The sequence below is a fragment of the Anser cygnoides genome, chromosome 1 (genome assembly GCF_040182565.1).
Source record: "Anser cygnoides isolate HZ-2024a breed goose chromosome 1, Taihu_goose_T2T_genome, whole genome shotgun sequence".
Lineage (NCBI taxonomy): Eukaryota > Metazoa > Chordata > Aves > Anseriformes > Anatidae > Anser > Anser cygnoides.
The window spans coordinates 144,772,878-144,794,962 of NC_089873.1; the positions used below are offsets into that span (position 1 = coordinate 144,772,878).

Consider the following 22,085-nt stretch of genomic DNA (forward strand, 5'->3'; position numbering starts at 1 on the left):
GGCACTATTTTGGTTCATCATCTTTTGTGTTCACAGTTGTTAAAGAAAGCAGGCTGAGTCTTCACAAAAATGTTAGTTTGCTGGAAAAAAAAAAAGCTGCAGTGAAGTGACACTTTGATTATAATTAAAAACTTTTCAGTTGATTTAACAGTTCACTTTAGGCATTTTTGGGGCTGTGGAAATAGCAGTGCTTTTAAGATAATGAACATTGTATGATTGCTAATGAAATCCACATACTCACATATATCTATATATATATGCGGTCTTTATGCTATGCATCTATCCATCTACATACATATATGCTACTCTTAGGTTTATTTAAAAAGAAATCAAATGGGAGGGAAAGCACATTTTTCAAATGTGGCTCTAATTGTCTTTTGTGCGTGTTCTATAGATCATTACTGGCTGTTTACAAACCTTGCTTGGAATGGCTTTGCAGCGATAGAGAGGGTAACATATCTTCATTGTTTATAAAATGACAGCTCCTAATGGACCATATTAGCTTTAACACAAACTATTAAATCCTTTTCATTAAATTATTCTGCGCTCTATTTTGGAATCTTGTTAGCTCTGGGAAGTAGGTGCAAACTCCTAAGGAAACACGAGCACACATTGAGACTATTATAGATAATGTTTATTAAATAAGCCTCTGAGGATGTTTTTCTTGGGTTGCTCTCAAGCATTTTGAAGGAGTCATGTTCCATGTTTGAGGTCCCATGTTTCTTCCTCTTAAACTATGAGCAGCTGTAGCACATGACCTACTTCTGTAGAACCCTGTAATGATTTCCTTCCTTCAGTGGCTTCAGGAGTCCCTCTTCTGCCCTGTGAAAAAAGGGACAAATATTTTAATCCAAGCAAAATGCTAAAGCAGGTTTTGTTGGTTTCAGGGAAGAAACTCAATACAGCTACATCACCGAGTGTAGGCCTCAAATTGGAACCATCTGGCCTGCAGAAGCACCATGAGATCTTTGGGGAAGGCATGGATATTTTTGCCTTGGGCTGTAAAGCATACACCTGCAGAAAGGGTAGACATGTTGGCAGACAAGCTGGACTCATGCAGGAATACAAGCCTTCTCTCACAGCGCCGTGGCAGTGCTGGAGCCTGGAGATTACACTGACATGTTTAATAAATGCAGTTGTTGTACTGCATGCTCTCTGGATAGCAAATGTTCAGATACGCTCTCGCCTACGTTAATTCAGACAGGTCTGCACTCCAGGACCCGTGCCTTTTTGTCCCTCTTGGGCAGAAAGCCCCTTTGAAGGCAAAATAAGGGCAAGGGACGGAAGACTAAGCACAAAAACAAGCATTACATCGTAAGGCTGCCTCTTGCAAGAGGAAGCCTCATATGATATTCATGTGAACTGCATTAGACTGAAGAGAGATTCTCACTGGTAAATATTACAGCTCCTTGGGAACGCGTAAAGGTAAAAGAAGGCAGGTGTCAGCATGGCCTAAAATAGGCCGTCCACCTCCGTGGGAGGTTCGTAACACACCTGGATGGGATGTGGACAGTCAGTGAAGCCCTACGCAGACTCTGAAGGCTGTAACTCAAGAAACTGTCTAGCAGAGACGGCATCCAAGCACAGCCAGAAGATGAAAATGCACTTCACAGAAACAGGAGGACACAAATCCTCTGACTGGCAAGCTGCTAAACCACTAGGATCACAGGTTTTCATGGGCCTCTGCGTGGCACCTGGGTTTCTGTCTGCAGCCTTGCAGGTGGCAGAGAGAAGGCCCAGAGCATGACATTTGCACCTCCGTGATCTGTAGCTGCAAATGCTGCATCGCACCTGCAAATTTGTGGCCTGACCCTGTGGGTGCTCTTCAGAGCCAGCTTCCAGTGGTCCCTCAGGACTCAAAGGTTAAGGCCCATGTCATTGGACACCAATAGCGTGCTATTCTCCTTTGAGTGGTGTAGTGTACACATCACCTTGAACAGAAATTGGTAGTTAGAAAGCATCGCTGCTCACATCACGAGGCCGAGAAGCCAAAGGGGAACAGCCTTCTCCCCAGCCTTCTCCCTCCACGTATAAATCATGCTGCATCAGTCTCTCCACCGGGAAAGCTCACACCCTGAATCTCAATCTGCACTTTCCCACAGCCCTGAGGAAGTCTAAGGAGAACTTTTAGGCCCACTGCTGCTTTCAATGTGCTCTGTATTGCTAGCATCTGGAGTCACAGACATGGGCTATCCCAGCCGTGGTCCAATGAATAAAATGCACAGCATTAACGCAGAGCGTGAGCAAGGTTGCAACCCAGTCCTCCGAGAGGCAGCATCCTGTGCACTGCTGGCTCCTGCTGTCCTCTTTTTAGGAGGTGCCGAAGTGTTTTCAGAGCCACTACTCACTGAGAGCTAGACCGGTCCTTCCAGGGACAAAGGAGCCCTATAGATGGTTTGTAAAAACTGAAATGCAAAGTCTCCAGCTTTCCTCATTCCTCTGTAAGCCAGAAGCAGTACTATAGAAGCCAACAGAGCAGCGCCCGTGAAAAACAGATGACAGACAGAGAGATTTTTTTTTTTTCTGATATCTATTGAGACATTATGGAGATTTTGTGGACAGTGGAAATAAATGTAATTGGTAAAGAGGAGGAGCTGCCTCGAAGGACAGCTTTGTTGCCACCTCGGTCCTCTCTGATTTTGGAAAGAAAATCTAATGTTATTTCTGACACATAAAAAGAATGGGAAACAGTATGTGTTGCCGGAGACAAACTTCCTCCTGCAATCATATTTGGACACTTTTCCTTTTCCCCATGCCTTTGTTCCCTTCACCTTGCAGAGCTCCTCTCCGCTGCCCCCACAGCCAGGACAGCTTTCCTAACACACAGCTCCAAAACTCTCCAGCGCTGTTTCAGCAGCTAGAGGAGAGTTAATGAGGCTCAACACACTTCCTTACCAAACTTTATAGGGGAAACCCCTTGAGTGCGAGCAGGAAATCCATCCTATAAGCGTTACAATGTGGGCTCAGTTCCTCATCTAGAAACTGAAGAAAATACTGATATTTTCCAAAATATCAAATACTAAACGTGGGGGGTTCCCCAGCCAAATTTCCCTTTGGTTCAGAGGGGCAATTTTTCATTTTGGTATTGTTTTGATTTCTGAAATAATTGATTACGTACTTCAAGAATATTGAAAATTTCCCGAAGCCAGATTCCGCTGCCTGTATTTACGCTGACTGTGTGCAGGTAATCCTAATGATGCTAGGAAAAAAGTGTTTTTTACTACAAGGAAGGCTGGAAAGGATTGGACCCTTCCTAAAGGCCTTCTGAAAGACGGGGAGAAACAAAAGGACCCCCGTGTTTCAACAAGTGCATTTTGGCAAATACCTGAGCTGCCTGGTGATCCCAAAACTGGGGAGGCAGACTGCAGTCTTTCTGAATGCCTTCGGCAAGCCCAAATCCCCTTCCGACATGCATACTGGGAGTGACTGCAGAAAAGGAAATCTTTACGAGGGGAAAGCAAATGCAGCTGTGAACCTGGGAGGCCAGGTAAAAGGATACACAAGCACATAAAGAGAAAAACACGTTCCCTGTGCAAGTTTTCCAGTCCTCTGGCTCGTCGCTGCCCCGATCCCAGGATGATGGCCCTCACAGCACGCTTTTCCAGGCACACCGAGCCCGGGCTGCAGAGGCAAACCACAGGTCTGCTCCCAAATGCACCCGCTTCCCATCCTTGGGCATGCTGCTCAACCTTCCTGGGGTGCCCAGCAAGCAGGATATGGCCCAAGGCCTGTTCTGCCCCTGGGACCCTGTGGTTTAGACGTAGCCCAAGTGCCACTGGAGGAAGCAGGCGCCTGCAGCGTACAGGAACAGATATTTTTATGAGATGCTGTTCCCTTCCCATCAGCGAAGGCAATAGAGAGCTCTTTCTCCTCTGGAGCTCTAGGCCGGGGAGTTCACGCAGCCTCCTTTGAGACTGACAGGGTTCCAGCTATTGATTTTCCCGACTTGCTCGTAAGTTAATATTTACCATAAACATCTCGATGAGAAAATTCAAAAAAAGAAACGACATTTTCAAAACAGCAGAAGCTGGGGAGATAATGAACCAGACACAACTTTAAACAAGATATTTTAAAAAGCATTAAACCTTCCTTCCTCCTTTTTTAATTAGTAGCAAAAAAAAAAAAAGAAAATATGAAAAGAAAAAAACCCAGAAGGGTGATAAGCTGTTTTTATTGTTGAGTTCATTACCGTGATTATTTTGGGAGCGACGACATTTTTCTCTTAATTCATGAGCCAGAAACGAGCTCTTCGGAGGCTGCATTAAAAAGATCTCCTTAAAATAACGTTGGAGAGATGACTTTGGTGGAGAACTCAATCTGGCTTAGCCGTACCCAGGTGACCCAAAGCAGGCTGCCAGGGTCCCAGGGGTGTTTTCCACCGCACTGCCCTGGAAATGGCAGCAAACACATCCCCCAGCCCCTGCCCGGGGACAGCAGCCGACGAGTTCACCGTCAGCGAGGGCAAAGCATGAAAGAAAACACACAGCCGACGGAAAAAACGGAGCGCACACGGCGGGGAATAATATTTCGCTTGTGCGGCGGCCGTCCTGCGCTGGCAGAGTAAACAGAGCAGGTTACCCAGCCATGAATGTGACACTGTTTATAAACAGGAGCCCCGCTGCCCGGGGACGTGCGTGGGGAGCGCTGGGCACGCGTGAGGTCACCGCGCCACCTTTTAGGATTTGCATCAATCATGTCAGCGCCGCATGAAGCGAGCCATTCAGCCCGCGGGCCTCGGGACAGGTAGGGACTGTTAGCGAGCCCACCGCTTCTCTTAAAATGCTCCGGGGTGTGCTGGTGCACCAACCCAGTGTGTTTCGGCACCCCCTCCAGGAGCAGAAAATGAGGCGAAAAGTGGGTGAAAGCGAAGCTGGGGAGCTAAGCTTGGAGTTAGCCTTCACCTCCACAGGAGGAACCATCCTGATGAAGGTGGTGGCGGAGAAAATGCAACGGCATCATGGCCTGCTGGATGGCTCTTCTCATTATTTACCAAGTGCAGGGAAAAACATGACTTTTTGCCAGAGGAATCAATATTTCTGTGATTAAACAGAAGCCACTCAGTGCACGGGCTTGCACCTGAGTGCCTGCGATTTGGGGGCTGGAGAGGAAGGCAGAGCAGGGACAGACATAGGACACCAGCGTACGACCTGCTGCCAATTCTCTTCTGGCTCCTTGGATGCTGCACATCCCGTCTGGATGGTGAGAGAACAGTGATAGAAGGCCAAGGCTGCAGCTCAGGACAAGCGGCAGAGACCAAATACAGCCGTGTTTCGCTGTGGGGCTGTCCTGCTTTTGGAGGACGGCGGTCCCTTTTGATCCAACTTGCCCAGCTTCGGAGACGGATGATGGCATCGGGGTGGGTGCCTGAAACACTAAGGATCTGGCTCGCAATCTTTAACTCTGCCCAAATTTCAGCTTAATAACACGTAATTATGTAAAATAATTGTAAAAATGACAATTACACATGAATCATGTGTAATTATGCAAAAGAAATGTAAAAAAAAATATAAAAGCAGCACAAAATCCTTATGATACATTGATGGTATATGGACATGTACTATTCACTACTCTTAAATGCAAGTTGATTTAGAAATATTACTTTGACCATAAATCAACTGTGTTCTGTGTGATTCCTGTTGATCTACAGCTGTGACGCTTTCTCAGAGAAGAACAGATGTAAATATCAGAGAAAATTGGGAAGTGTTCTGGGAAATGTTTTTCACTGAAAAATGTGGTTTTGTCAAAATCAAAGCCTTAGGGAGGAAAGGTTTTCTTTTTTCTTTTTCCTTTTTTTTTTTTTTTTATGAATATGCCATATTCACATACAATTGAAAAATGTTTTAAAAATGATCAAAATATTCTCCTTCTGTACTTTCAAAAGAAAAGTTGTAATCTTTAGGCTGAAAGTAAGCCTCTGTTTTGAAATTGAAGTAAATTTACACTAAAAATGTAAAAATAAAAACACTTTAAGTAAAAACACTTCAAAGCTTACTACAGAGTAAGTTTTCAGAACTAACTTCTTTTAGACCCAATCTAAAATTTTGTATTTTATTCTTTACTCCATTTTTTCCCCAAGATTTCCACTTTGGGGGCCAACCCGAGACGGGAAAAGTTCCGTAATTATGCAAAGTACGATAAAAGCAGAAAACCATTTGCTTCCACCTCTGCTAATATGCAGATGTGTATTTCCAGCAGGCTACAGAGCGATCGCACAAAACTCCAGCATCTTTTCCAGAGAAGCTCCGACAAGCCAGAAAGGAAAGGATGCAGCCCTTCAGCCAGGTCACCTCTGCTGTGCTTCCATGGTCCCGTTTTGGACCCCAGGGCAAGGTTTTGCCCTGAGAAGCAATAGGGAGGTGCCCTGGAGCTGGTGCTTTCCCTCCCTATCAAGAGGTGGCACCATGGTGGGGTCCTGGCCTTGCACAGGGTGTCCCCTGCCTCCAAGTCCAGTCAAGGCCATGGCCTGGAGAAGCAGAGACCTGCCACAGGCCTCTTCTCACTTGAAATGAAGCCCTGACTGGAAAACAAAAGATTTGTGGTTTTCTTTTTTTGATACTCTTCCCTCCTGATGGTGATGTCTTTTCAGGGGCAATTAAATGCTAAGCATCGGTCTGTTAAATTTAGTGGCAATTTCAGTTGTAGGCGGCATCAAGCCAAGGACAATTTCAATTTCACACCAGCGAAACAATTATTTATTTTGTGTTTGGAAAGCCAGAGTGCTTTCTATTCAAGACCAGCTTTTGTTTGAAATAACACAGCCCGTGTCCCCATGGCCCTGATCCCATGGGCTCACCTCTGCAGGAAGGACCTCTCACAGCCAGCACCCTACTGGAAACTGGGGGGACTTGGCAGGGAGGCTGAGGTGCCTGAAGCACAGGCTGGGACTTTCTGTGCACGCCTGTCCCAGTGCAGGGAGGGCTGTTATTAGCCTGGGTCTTCCCCAAATCTGGTGAGAGCCTTTGAGAGAAGAGCCAGCTGCAGGATGAGACCTGGGATGGGTGCTGCACACCTGTGCTTCATTCCTTTACAGCAAGGAGCTTCCTTCCTTAAGGCTCAGGTTTTATATTACCAGGTAAATTTCCTTTCGGCTTCATTTGCATGGAGCAAGAGTGACATTCTGTGGCCAGTCAGATTTATGGCAGCTCGCTCGCACTGCCTTTTTTCCTCTCCATAAATACCTCGGGGTATAAAACCGTCCTCTGCTAGCCTTTTGTTTTGTTTGTGGCTTCTCTCGCGCCTTGCGAGAAATGAAACCAGAGGAATTCTCAAACACATTTATGTGGCGTAAAATCCCCGGGGACTGCTTTGCCACGAATCCCTGACAAATTCAGATGGCTATGTACTGATTATTATTTCATGAGAGCGACGCCTGATTGTAATGTAAGTAACCAGGAGCACAGAGAGCACACAATGCGGTCTTCGGGCTCCACGCTATCTGGCTCAGCCTACCGCGCTTGGAAGGGATGAGGAGACCGTGTTCCAAAAACCCATAAAAAAATCTAGCAGAGTGCTGTTTGAAACAAAGCAGTGGGCTTTCTAAGCACTCATGTGCTCCAGATAACACACCAACGACACTAAATTGAACCCGTTTAGTTGTAAACATGATATTACACTTGACAGTTTCCAGTGGTAAAACACCAGACAGTCCATGCTGGAGAAAGAAGAAACGCTGTGCAAGGAACAAAGCTGGTCACAAGTGTCCACAAAAGGGCCAGATTTTTGGGGGGAGGGAGAGCAAACCCTCACCCTTCCAGCATTTATCGTGGTTTGGAGTCAAAACTGAGCTCAGACACATGTGGCACTGAAAGCAACCTGCCCGGTTTCAGCAGGCGCTGGAGTTTATGTTGTTCCTCTGTTTATTAAAAACGGATGGGAGCACTTGACAGAAAAATCAAACTTCTGGTCATGGCTCATTAATCTCTGTTGTATCTGTCAGATATGTGTGTCTAGAGTTTCAACGAGGCTCTAGAATCGGGATTGCCGCTGAGCTCTGTTGTTTTCTCTAATTTTGAATGAGGAGAAAGGCTGCCAATCACCTCTGGGGAGCGAGCGGGGTCATTTCCTCAGCCCTTTGCCGTAGGCATCTCCCTGCCCCATGCTTCGGGTCTGGTTTCAGGGGCAGCGAGCACCTCCTTCCCCTTATCACCACCCAGGGGATGGATGGCTGCTCACCACCAAAACGCATCCCTGCGGATGTTGGGGTGTCAGAAGGGTGATGTGGTGGATGCTCCTTTGTCCCCGGTCCTGCTCTGACAGAGGGTAGTGTTTGTGGTGCCCGGCTGCTGCAGACAGCGGAGCCCCGCCGGTGTAAAACCAGCTTAAGTGATGGGCTCAGCAGGCCCCGAGTGGGCTCAGCGGGACAGAGACGAATACGGTATGAAACAATTAGCTGCAGATGGTATAGGAATCTCGTTTTCTGGAAATACAGATTTTGCCTGGAGATCTTTCTGTATATATTGGATTTGTCACACTGATAATGACTTGAGCATTTGGAGGGGTAGGATGAGCCACCGCAGGGCCAGATGCGGCTGTGATGGGGAGGACAGAGGGTGTGTGTCAGCCCCAAAATGCGGCCGTCACCCCACTGTGCCACCATCTCAGCCCGTGGCCGTGGGAGGAGGAGGGCTGAGGCACCGAGCAGAGCCAGGCATGGAGCTCGCCTGCTGTCTCCGCGTATGCTACCGCTTCCCTTATTTGCTTTGGATGTTGCTCATTGCATTCTCTCACTCTTTTTTTTTTCCCCTTCTCCTCCTTTTTTTTTTTTTTTTATAATTATCAGTGGTGCTGAATCCAGAGCTAGCAATGCTGCCAGGCGCTGCCAGCGCTCGGCACAAGATTCTGCTGCTGCTGCCCTGGGTTTCCAGCACAGAAATCAAGGCAAGGGGGGCTCCCAGCTCTGCCAGCCAGACAACAGGCTGGGGAGTCCTTTTAATCCTGGTGCCACTAGCACGGGTCTTCTCCAGGCGCAAACGGTGGATGAACACAGCTCAAATACAGACATAGAAAAATAAAAAAGGAGATCAGATTTTCACAATTTCAGGTACGTCACTGCCAGACAATCTCTCCCTTGGTACTCACAACCTATGGAGGGCAATGAGGGGAGCATGCCGAATGCCTGTGTGCCAGCTCCATTCTCAGTGAAACACGCAGTCTTTCTCCAGGGGAGGTCTCTCCACCTGCCAAAGCCTGTCCTCGGGACCAGCCTCACCCACTGCGCCAGCCCCTGGCGTGCAGGCACGGCTGCGCCCAGCAGATCCCACCAGATCCCTTCCAAGGATGCTGGCACGGTGTGCTGAAGATCCCATCTGTGGGCACTCAGATGGGCCATGAGCAAGCCATCAGCAGACAGCAAAAAGCAAAGCTCGGGATTTCCAAGGAAGGCAGGCACAGCCCTGCTTTTCTACACAGCTTGGCCATGCTGGACCCCTCACAAGACCACTTTGAAATCAGGGCGTATAACGTTTGTCCCATTACAAAGCAGAATGTCCTAATAGCTCTTAACAGACAGGGTGGACCCAGCCTCCTGCTCATCTACCTGCAATTTGGTGGGCTCTTCTAATCCTAAGAGCAAATTCCATTGTCATTATGTGAGCTCCTAACGCACAGAATATTTTTCCACTGTGGGGCCTTCGGCGTGTGGATTACCGGGATGCTTGATCTGTTCGCTCTTGCAGACATGTGAGCAGTTACACTAGCTGCTATAACGCACTGCTGCTCAGAGAAGCCTGTGCAGCTATATATATTTGTAGCATATCTGCAGCTTCTCTGTATTTAACACCTTATTATATTTTTTTTTTCAGTAAAGTGTAAGTGACGTAGGAGCCATATTCAACAGTCGCATCACCACTTAAGCCCAGATCCTTTAAGCTATTCAAGTACTTAGATACTGTGTACATAGAGATATATATACCCACGTGGAAGTGTTTCAGGCACCTCGGCGGGTTGGATTACCAGCTCCCACTGAAGTCTGCCCCCAGTTCCAGTTTCCTCACAGTTGCTTAAGTTGTTCCTTTGGGATTTAGATACTGAGGTGACAGGTACCTAAGGTGCACAATAGCTGGATGACATGCAGAAGATAAAGATGGGTGTTTGAGCACCGTGGGATGCAGGATCATCCTTAGCTGAGTGACAGCTCAGGAAAAGGCCGTGTGGCCCTCCTAGGCATCTCCTGAGCACCAGGGGCAAACTTGTCAGGCAGTAAGTGCAGACTGGGGCCCATGAGGGTATGAAATTTCTTATGCTGATACAGAAGGCACAGCACAGAGAAAATCTCCACTTAAGCCAGCTTTTGGGGACCTAAGCTCTCTCTCGAGAGCACCACAAGTCAGTGTGGACATAACTGGGAGAAGAGAGGGGACCCTGACATCAACCTGCTGGAAGTTCAGATTTGGTTGAAATAGAGAGTGGGGTTATGTTTAATGGCTACACATCAGGGGTCTGTAATCTACCTTCCAGAAAGCTGATGCAAGCATTGCCAGGCAGTCAATAGCTGAGTGACCTCTTTGGGCTGTGTCACTTCCTAACTCTACGCATCAGTCAAACAAAGACACAAACGATCATCCCAGGATTCATTCTATTCTACCATCGTTTGGGGTTCTGGATTTTATTCCAGGAGACACTGATACCTGCTCCAACCAACTCCAACTGATACCTGCTCCAACTCCACTCCTGTCTCTGGGAGGCAAGAGGATACAGGAGACTTGGAGTTCCTTACTGTATGTTATGGCAGCAGCACTCCTTTTCTTCTTGTAACAACTTTTTGCCTCCTTGGAGAGGAATCAGGAGCAGCCACTGTGTCCTCTGACTTCTTGGTTTCCTTTCTGCTCTCTATTACTGGCATTTTTAAAATTTTTTTTTTCATGCATCTGGTACTTGAATAAAATAAAATGCTGTTTTCAAGTGTGTAAATATACAATAATAAGTTACTGGTAGCTTGTTGGGCAGGTTACTGAAAAGTAATTACAAATGTTTTTGTGCTTAGTAAACAGTATGGCTGAAGATATTCTCTGCTTTGAGCTGCAAAACCAGAAACTACTACAAAACCTTTTGTTATACGAGACAATGTGTCACTGAATAAAGAATCTTTTGTGAAGGGAAAGTTAAAAAAAAAAACACAAAACAAAACAAACAAAAAAAAACCCACAACAATGATATTATATTGTTATGCTGAAAAAGCAACCTTTCTTCCCACATCTCTGCTTCTACCATTAGCCCTACAAAGCTCTTCTTACCACAGAATACATCAGCTGCAGGTCTCCAGTTAACTCATGTGTGAAATGTGCTTGATACCAAATGAATGGATGATCATAAAAACAGCGTTCTTTTTTTCCTGGAAACACAAACCAGCGGTGATACATATTGCTTCTGTTTTCAGCCAAAGACTATAGTACCAGATGGCTAACACAACCGTAACAGCTAGCTGCATCTGGATAAAAAGTTTGGATGGTGTGAGCTAATCTTTAAAAAATGCCAGATAACTTTTATCTGTTTAAGTCATGTTAGTACTCAGCGTATTTCCTGCTCATGCCATGCTCAGATTGCTCAAACATGCCTTAGACAAGTTCATTAAGCATCATTAAACTGAACAAAAGGCTAGTAACCATCTTTACTAAGTCAGAGGTCAGCTGCTGGGGTATGATCGGAGATCCACTGAAGGCAATGGGAGATCGCCTCTCACTGATTTCTCACTGATATCTCACTGATCACTGTGGCCTTCGAATTAAGAGCCTCAAGGTTATTTCCCCTTGTCTGCATCTTGAATTAAGAGCCTAGAGGTTATTTCCCCTTGTCTGCGTCTATTATGGCTTCAGATGAAACTTATACTGGTTAAGGAAGAGAACAGAGAAGACAACTTGTCTCTTTGGATAAAATGACTGAGTTTCTCATACTTAAATACACTTTTTCCACGTGAAAGCAAAGATGTTTGGGTAACTGTGTTTGGCTAGCTATGTAATCTGAATACTGAACAGACAGAGAAGAAATACATCTTTTCACTGTATATGATTATGAGACAGCCAAAACCGTAATTCATAGGAAGGCCCTGGGCTTAGCATTGCCACAGCCAGGTATCATTTCAAATTAGTTTTAATGTAATATCCTTGAGAATCAGCCACAGATGAAATTCATGCATTGTTGGATGGGAGAGTTGTTGGCAAGGGCTTTGAGGAAGACAGTTCACTGTCTGTGAACAGTGAGAGCAAAATCTGTGGGTGATGAACTAGGTACAGGCTTGCAGAAGACATTGTTACTTCTCTCCACAAATTGTGCCAAGCTACCAAATAATAATCCGAGTGCTAGCTGTTGGGTTGTTTTTGGCTTTCTTCCCCCTCCCATTTCTTTCCTGTAAAGGCATCAGTGCAGCTTCAAATGCCACAGTTTCCGTGATAATCTTTTCCACAGTGTCTCAGACAGTCTACAGGGAAAATCTCATGATTACCTAGTTGAGAATTACTCAGTGTTTTGTAGTGTTAAAAAATCACAAACATTCTAGTATCTTTGATGCGGGAACATCCACAAAATTGCAAGAATCACAGAACCAGAATGGGAAAGAGAATGGCCTTGCGATGACCGATGCTGTTTCTTGAACATTGGTGGATTTCTTTGTTTAACCTTCCTCTAGCAAACAAAAAGTGACTTGGCTTCAAAACAATGGGGAGGAGGGAGAAAAATAAGTGGAGAGGGTACTAGTGAAAGATTTAGTTAAAGTCTATTCTTCTCTGGTGTTTCTCAGAGTAGGGGTCAATGGTTTGAGAACAACAGGATCAAGTCACAGCCTGGATGAAGCAGATGGGGCAGACCACCAGGCAGCAGGTTCCCAATAAACACTGTGGAGGGCAAATTTAACTTTTCTCACAGACCAAAGGCCATTATAGCAGTGAGAAAGTGTGACCTGACCCTATTCAGCCTTCACGTCCATCTGGTCCTGGGAAATCCTCGTACAGAAGGGCCACCTGAACTGGCCTTCTCCTCCTCCACCAACAGCATGGGGATCCAGAACAGGAATTGTCCAGCAGTCTTCCACAGAGGAGAGGATGGTCATTGCCTCAGACCATCTGGCCCAGGTGCATTGTCTTATCCCCTCACCTGGAGCCTACATTGTGCTGCAAGGTGAGGTGCCATGCCAACAAACGATGCTCTTGCATAAAGAAGCTAGAGACATCAGTGGGAAAATGGATCTTGATAAGGGAATGCAAAGGAAGAGTGAGCCAACATTGTTTAACGTCATGGTCAGGAGCTTTGGTGAACCTGGCACTTTCAAAGCAGGAAATGAGGTAAATTTACAGTCATCTGATGGGAGTTCCTCCCAAGGGGAAGCATGAGCAAAAGGCTGAAACTGCTTGTCTGGAAGTGTGGTAGGTGGGTAGGAACAGTTGGCTTCATGGGGCAGTTAGATGTGAGTCAATTAATGGCAGTGGTGATGGGACAAGTAGGAATAAGCAGTGAACATCAGAAAAACGGAAACAAGCAGTTTACATCAGTTGTGGTACAGGAACCAGGGTGGAAACCAGTAGAGAGAGGTAAAAAGTATGATCAAGCTGCAAACTAAAAGAATAATGTTTTCAATAGCAGTCAGAATAGGCTTGAGTGGCACTCAACTTTTCATGATTTGACTGTCATGCTTGCACAACTTTTATATGAGCCTTCTTTCACTTCTCAAACTTGGAATAGACCTTAAAAAATCCTTCAGTGACCCCATAGATGAGTCCCTGGAATCATAAACCCTATAGACAGGTACTACTTGTTGAAGTTTTTAGTGTCATGGGTCTCTGAGAACCACTATTAGTCTACCGGAGGTCTATGTTATGTACCTTGTCTAGATTTTGAGAGATCCTGACTTCGAGCTACTAGCCCCCTTGCCGCCTCCCAACCCTGTCCGCAGTTATGTGTGTACATAGCCATAACAACATGCAGATCTGATGAAAGGGTATCGTACAGATTTCAATCCCATTATGGAAAAGTGTGAATACATTTTTATATGTCTCTTTGGGCATATATCATTAGACAGAGAGACGGACAGACAATAACATAAAAATAATCATCCCACATACTGTGTGTCCAGAATATTCCAATGTCAGTAAAGTTGTCTGTTTCCATACTAACTTTTCTTTCTTTTTTTTTTCCTGATTTGTATTTTTTTCAGTTCTTTCTCACCAGCATTTGTTTCTTTGCTTGTTTCTTGGGTCTCTGAACAAGCACAGCACAATTCCCTTTTGTATGTCCAATATCTACCATTGCCTTTGCTTTCAGACATGAAGTTTCCTAGACACCAAAACAAAGCATTCTGCACAAGCTCAGGAGCTTTGCTTTCATACGTCACAAGCTAGGCAGTTAATTCCCACATATTTCAGTGCTCTCCTAATCCAGAAGAAAACTACACTTGTTTGAGTCCAAAGTCCTAATTTTTGACTCCTTTTTTCCATGGGAGTTATGAATTGACCAGGCTATAGATATTCAGCCACGCTATACAAAAAATATGCAACATATACAAGGCCAAAAGAAAAGAACAACGATGGAGTCTGATTCTGTAGCCCAGTGACAACAGGAAGCCCATGGGAGGGTACAGCAGTCATTACTTCTGTCTTCTGCCCTGCCCCTGCATCTTATCCTCAGTGTGTAATTCTTAGATAGTCCCTGGGTTGCTGTGACAAAACCTTGACTACCCCTTCAGTTCTGACTTGGAAAAAGTGGCCAGACTGCATGCATAGATACCATAACTACAAAATCAATAAAAAATGCAATGGGCACTCACTGTGCAGTGCAGTCCCATTAACATATCACACACAAAATCTTAATTTTGGATTTTTCTGCCTTTTTTTTTTTTTTAAACCATATGGCTTTAACATTATATTAAAAGTCCTCTCTGAATAATGCCCAGGATGCGCTCAGCAGGCATAGCAGGAACTGAAATGTGGGCTTCTGCATTTACTAAATTTGACCTCTGCTGCCCAACACTAAATACGCCAGTCAGGCGAGAGGCACTCTATGCCAGCATGGGTTATGTTAACATATTCATTCGTTGTCTGCTGTAACTGCTCACACCCTTATTTTCAGAGCAGAAAAGAAAGATCAACAGGCCTGAATGATGGTGGATTTAAGTGTTCCAGGACTCAAACTTAAATAATAAGACCTATTTTTGGTATTAAGACACATACGCATACACAGGGGTTGAGAGGGAGGAAAAGAAAAATACTCAGCATGGGTGTTAAGGAGAGGAAAACAGCATCTGCTTTGCTGGTTAGTATTTGGTGCCCTCTTCTGCACCCATCCATATTTTTAAAGTTCTTTACAATCAGAGAGGAGCATCTGTCTGTCGTCCGTCTTTACATAGCTGTGCTTTGCTGCTAGGGGCAAGGGGTCATCCCAGCAGATGTCAGCCATCACGATGGTTGGAAAAGGAGAATCTTTTCTAGGTGAGGGGAATGGATTTGTTAATATTGTTGAGATTAGGAGGCTATGAATAGAAATTAAAAAATATTTAACTGAGATTTCATTTAGAACATCTAAATTATTATATTAATAAAAGTAAATTGTATTTTGATCGTGACTGAATAAGAAACATACCATGTATATAAGGTATATAATCATTTTAATCACATGCTGATCCCAGGACAATCTCATCCCAACATGTTATGAAATTACAAATAACATATAGCACACACAATTCTTCATAGTAATTTAAATGTCACTTTGCTAAATGAACTTGAAGACAGATTTTCACTTCTTGAATGCAGAATCATTCTAATATTAATTTCTATTTTTTCCATTACTGAAAGATAATTTTATGCTAGAATTTCAAATACTTAAATGCAAAAGACTCACTAATTCTGTTCTCAGCTTTTGACTTTCAGCATTACCAAATTCAATAGGAAAGCTTGTTAACTACCTTTATCTTTTTCCGCTGAACCTCACTGCAGATGCACAAGCAAGGCATTGCAAACGTCTCACAGCAGTTCTCCACCAGTCTGTCGCAGTCTGGGCAGCTCTTGTTTCCTGTAGAAATATTAATTTGTTTTGAAGGGGGATGATGTGGAGGTTATCATCATGCCAGCTCACAGCTCCTCCGGTGAGAACTGAAGAGAGCAATATTTAAATCATAGATGTTATGAACATGACAAGACTCAGCTTCCTGTATGTCAGCCCACCTGAGCCCCTGACCCAGGGCAGGGTTGCTCAGAAACGTCGTCCTACCAAGAAGCAGAAGAATGAGGTCTGTTTTTACCCTCCCAGGTATGCCTCTGTTCCTGCCTATTGCTGGTTGACTTCATGAGAAGAAATCCATCTGACATTTTAAAATTTACTTTCTTGGATACATAGGTTTGAGCAGCTGCTGCTAACCTCCCCTACAGTTTTGAAGCCAGTTTGTTTTCAGTCAAGCTAAACCTTAGAGCCAAAACTGTCAGACTTGGGTGACTACATTCCACATTGAGACAGCAAAGCAATTGGCCTGATCTTTGAGGATGAAAAACATTCAGAGCCTGCATCAATCCAGCACCTCCAAAACTCAGGCCATCCATTTAAGTGAGCAAATGTGCATTCAGCTTCCCATAGATTCCCACTTGAAAATGCTGGCTAGTGTTTTCGATTTCCTTCAGTAATGAACTGCCAGGCTTGCTGACTTGTGCTGCAAACTGTTACCTTCTTTCTTTTTCTTTCTTTTTTTCTTTTTTTTTTTTTTTCTCACTTCGTGGGAGGAATTATATGGCTTAATGTAATTGCTAAGTTTTATACGTATGCCAGAGGGTAGGTAGAAAGGGGTATGCCATAGAAGGAGGCTTGGAAAAATATACAGACTGCCACCCTGTGCAGACATCTGGCCTCGAAAGCTCTTGCAGACAAGGTGCACCCAGGCGAGCCCAGGAGGTGCGGGGCATCCTATTGCCACTCAGCAGATCTGAGCAGCACCAGCAGTCTTGCTCTACCAGGTGGTCCGCAGGAGCGCACATCCCAAATGCAACCCAAAAGCTGACTTTAGCCATAATGTTGCTCAGGTAGGTGGGATCCAAACTTCAGTGTGATGAAACTTTTAGCACTAAATGGCTGGCCCGGTAACGGGTGCAGTCTAACAGTTCTCCCTGTAGCGTGGACATATGTTTACTCCATGGGAAAGCCTCAAGGATATGTAGTCCTTCAGTGCCTTCTGCTTATGTAAAGAAGTCAGCCTTTTCTTAGAAACAATTAACGGGGGATCTTTTGCTTTATTCTGTTTTGTTTTGAAGCTTACTCCGGTAAAGAAATCCACAGGATGTCCATGTACAGGTCTTACAGACCAGCAAAGTACAGACAAAAAAAATTCAAGTGTTTCAAATTGTAGTTGCTTTCACTCAAACAGAGCTAATAGAAATGGAATAATTAATGCATTGATAACTCATTTTAACTCTTCACTGAAGGCACATCCATCTGCAGTGCACAGGAAGTGATTTTACCCTTGCATTTTTTGACTTAGGTGGCTAATTAAGAGAATTTAATCTGAACAAATTTAAATTGGATTCAAAGTTTCAGCCTCAGAGATTTTTTCAGGTTTACATAGATCATATCAAAGTAACTGATTTAAACTTTTTAAACTTTTCTAACGTGGACAAGATCAAGTGCAGAAGCAAATATGAATACAGGCTGGGGAAAAAAAAAAGAAAAAAAAGAAAAAAAAAAAAAAAAAGGAAAAAAAAGAAAAAAAGAGAAAAAAAAAGCCCCAGAGCTTACAGTATTTTCAGTTTTTTTGTTTGTTTGTTTGTTTGTTTGTTTGTTTTGGGGGGGGGGGGGTGATGCCTTACACTTTTATATCATATGAAGCTGATCATCCACCAAAAGCACCAGTCAGGAGGTCACTGAAATATGGAGTTGCCCTTTGCTTGTATTTGGATAAGTCTGATGGATAAAACATTGTTCAACATTATTCAGGAATGACATCAAATATTTTGCCGCCATAGGCAAAATATTGCAGTCTAGACCGAGAGGAGGCTTTTGACATCCCTGCGTTATTCTCAATTTTGCAAAAAAAATCACATTGAATTCATGATTAAATGAAGGCATTTAAAAATACTAAGCCAAAGCTGCTTTGAACTTAAACAAAGATGAAGTACCAGTGGAAAGAAGAAGGATGTTTTCCTCCTTTTACCACTGTACCTACAGTTTTTGAAGGTGATTAACTGTTGTGTGCTCTAATATTAAAAGGTTTTTTAAAAGGCATTTTATTGGGAAGATTTCTGATTTAAAGAGGTGCTTCAGGAAGTAATCAGCTGTTTTACTATCCTGTTGAGATAGCTATTTCTCTGTCAGTGTAAACTCAAGTAATATTCATATCAGTATAAGCAATGCTATGGCATACAATCTCAGAATAAACTGCACGGAAAGCGGCTTTTAACACTGCATCATCTACGTAGTAAAAATATATGCCATTAATAAAATGTACTTACAAAGACAACAAACAGGTTGACAGGTAAACTCCCTAGGAGCAACAGGCTTTATCACTACACCATCATCGTGTTCCTCCAGCTTAATACAACTAGGATAACTCTGATGATTCAGTTAAACCAGTTGTTCTACCAGGCCTGACAATGAGGCTCTGAAAAGCCTATTTTTAACTCTAAATATCACCTAACACATCCAGCAGCTAGCAACACCCTCAGTTCAGAGATCACAAGGAAAACACTCCAATCTGCTACCTAAGCTGGCTCATGACTGATCAGAACACCATCACTTCCTGATGAGAAACAGCTGAATGCATTCCATTCTAGAACTACAGCATGTTATTTAAATATACCAACCAACGACTGAGTCTCTGGTAGCCATATCCTAAAAAATAACTCAGAACTCACCGGAATGAGCTCGGAAAGTGCGTGTTGCCACCCAGTTCCCCACGGATCAAGGCAAATGTCCCCTCACCTGGTGCTGGCCACCTCAGCACCTCAAAGGGACACTAAGCCCAGGCCACCCAGCCTTCAAGCATGGTGTGAGGAGAACATCTCCCCCCAGAGGCAATATCTGTGTAAAGGGACCCAGTGTCATCATGAGAGGGAATCTTATAGAGGAGGTGTCTTCCTCCATATGCCTGAAGCCAGAGCCTAGAAGGTCACACTCCTGGGCCCACATCTATTTCAACAGAGGGCAGGGGAGAGGGAGGCAGAAGGGGAAGAAGGTCTGGATCAGGATGGAGAGGAAAGGAAAGAAGAGTGCCTGGGGGAACTAGAGAAGGAAGCACTTTGCCATGCAGACAACTGGACCAGCACTTGGTGACTTTGGTTCTTTTGGTACTCTACAGTTACACACTAATAAATTAAGGATTGTCAGGGAAAGTTCCTGGGCAAGGGAAGTCCATCAGCTATACTGTAAAATCACACTCACAATAGTTCCTGACAGTTTTGGTCTGTGCTAAGTAGAACTTTGCCAAGCATAGTTCAAGAATTAGTGCAGCACTGATGCCACTTCCTACGGATGTTTTGGATCTGGCTGCCCTTTGCCGAAGGGTAAGAACTTTAAAAATACAGTTGCAAGCCACTTTGAGACAGCTGGCCTCAGTGCCAGAAAAGGTTCGTGGGATTCTTGGTCTACCATCACCAGCATAGCTTAAGGGCCTGCCAACTGAAGACATACTCAGCCTCTGCAGAAATTCAGCACCAGATGTGAGATGTTGTTCCCCAAAGGTCTGGAGATACTGAGAAGGTGGGTGTGAGACAGACTGCTGCTTTGATCCTAAGAAGGTCAGGGCACTCTTTGACATGCCCCTGGAGAACAGCCCAAGCATGCTGGTGTTATTCTGAAGTACTTGTTGATGAAAGTGAGGTATTTCTTCTGGTGGCTTCCAGAAATGCAAGTGAAAACACCGTGGAGCATGGGTTTGCAAACAATATGAAAATTAAATGGCTTATACATCTCCCCACTCAGGTATTCATTTCAATAGTTTTAATGCTTCAGATGAGATGATATGTCTCACTGCAGTCTCAACTTCCAGTAAGCACAGATATGTTTGATAATAAACACATACTGTGGCCCACAGAAAGTACAATCTTGCCTTACTGCTATGGAATAAACCTCCTGGATTCCTTGTATGTAATTAATCAATGCATAGGGAAATTTTTATTTTAACATCAAGTTACTCCTTATCTATTAGAGCTCACTCCCTGGAGAGACATATCCATAATTATCATAATTACCATAAAGTTCAACTTCTGGAAATTTTATATTATACATTTAACTGTTGGCATCATAAAATGTGAAGTGCAAAGTACATATGATGTGCTTTTATGAACAACTTAACAGTAGTAGTATCTACTTCCTTGCTCCATACAATTTTTGTACTTCTGACATGGAATTACATAAACCCTAGGCACTCTTCTCTTACCAAAGTAAGGGAAAGCACTTGTTTGCTTCAAAACACCATATTCCTTCCTTGTGGTAACCATTCAAAAACTGTATTCTCAATTTTAAGAAAAAATTCTCATTGAAATTCCTGTAATCTTAACAACAGGTAATTTGTGAACTCTTCTTTCAGGACTGACATTAAAAAAAAAAAAAAAAAGTCTTCTAAACAAAAGTCTTCTTCTTAAAAGTCTTCTATCTACAGATACATTCATCCCACTTGGCTAACTTTCTTCTTGTTTATTTTTAAAAGGGTTACAGTGACACTGATATACCAGGATTGCTCCGAGCAATAATAAGACATTAGATGCTTTCCAAGAAATAACGGTTTCTAGCCTACTTGGCTAGAAATTCACTTTCCGAATAAACTTATTCTCTGGGATTGCCTTCAGAATTTTTTCCAGGTATTTACTTGAGGAAAGTTCAGAATAGATCATTGTTTGACATTTTAACATAACCTTGCTACCTGCAATATTGGATTGCTTATTTGAATAAAATATCTGTATTTTGTAATTTTGACATTAGAAGTTTTGAAGCTCTGATTAATCAATCTAGAGATATACTCAAGAAATTGTTTCTGTGCATGTATGAACAAGTGCTTTTCCTCTTGGTTGCATTTACTCAGATGTTTTGGACACACACTAGATATATACTCTTTTTTTTTCTTCTACCAATATACCATAATCCTTTATATATCCATATAAAGTATATAAATATCTCTATAAAGTATATATCAATATAAAGTATATAAATATCTATATAAAGTATGTATCCATATATATGGTGGGCTTCTGTCTCACCATCATCCATTTATCTTCACTCTTTCCTATTCCTATTTGGAATATTCACTTAAGAGAAAGCCTACTTTGTTAATCTCTCTTTGTGTTCTACTTTATTCAGATCTGCTTCTTTTATTTCTATATCTTCATTTCTTCAAACATTGGCTTACAAATTCTTTAAGTATTAACTAAAAGACAGACATCCTTATTGTTTTGTGTTGGAATTGCTCATAATGTACTATATATGTCATAGCAATAAAATAAATTTAAAAACCAGATTTTGATCTAAATCAAGAAAATCTACCATAAATAATACCATAACAGCTTGTTAACAGAGAGTGAGAATATTGCTATGTCACAAAGGATTCTAGATTTTTCGAGACAAATAAAACAATAAGACATTAGTATTAAAATGAAGACATAGAATATGGAAGAAGGTTCAAGAATGTGGTCTCACTTTGAGCTACCCAAAATAATATAATATATTCCAACAATCATGTTTTTATAGATTAAAATTATAAGTATAACTGGCAGTTTAAGGGGAAGTTATTTAGAGAAGATGAACCATCTTCTTATAAAACTGGTTCTGATTCTTTAAAAACATTTGGCTTCCATCTGCTACAAATTACGAAACAAGCACAGAATAGGTATAAAAGATAGAATATTAATTACACTTTTTATTCTTGTCTTTGATTTATGGATATGATCATACTTGTGTTAGCATAAACTAGCACTATACACGTTCAAGTAAACAGCACATTTTAAAGTAGGAAGTTAAAAGCTAGTGGACAGCTTTTTTTCCCCCTGGAAAATTATAGAAAATAGTATTTCAAATAAGACCATGAGCACTGAACTTCTCATCACACATTTGAACCCATCACCCTCAGTCTATGTGATTCGGCTTTAAGCTTTCTTTTCTAAGTGTGCCTTCTAGGTCTCCACTGCTTTATTTCA

At 43.1% G+C, this 22,085-nt stretch overlaps 1 long non-coding RNA gene across 1 annotated transcript; it reads right to left on the reverse strand.

Moving 5' to 3' along the window:
• Nucleotides 1-478: 478 nt before the first annotated feature.
• LOC106041650 (uncharacterized) lies at nt 479-18,703 on the reverse strand. The gene is made up of 3 exons (XR_001210580.3): nt 18,411-18,703; nt 15,884-15,990; nt 479-822 (listed from the first exon to the last, which is right to left on the reverse strand). It is a non-coding gene; the product is annotated as an uncharacterized lncRNA (long non-coding RNA).
• Nucleotides 18,704-22,085: the final 3,382 nt, after the last annotated feature.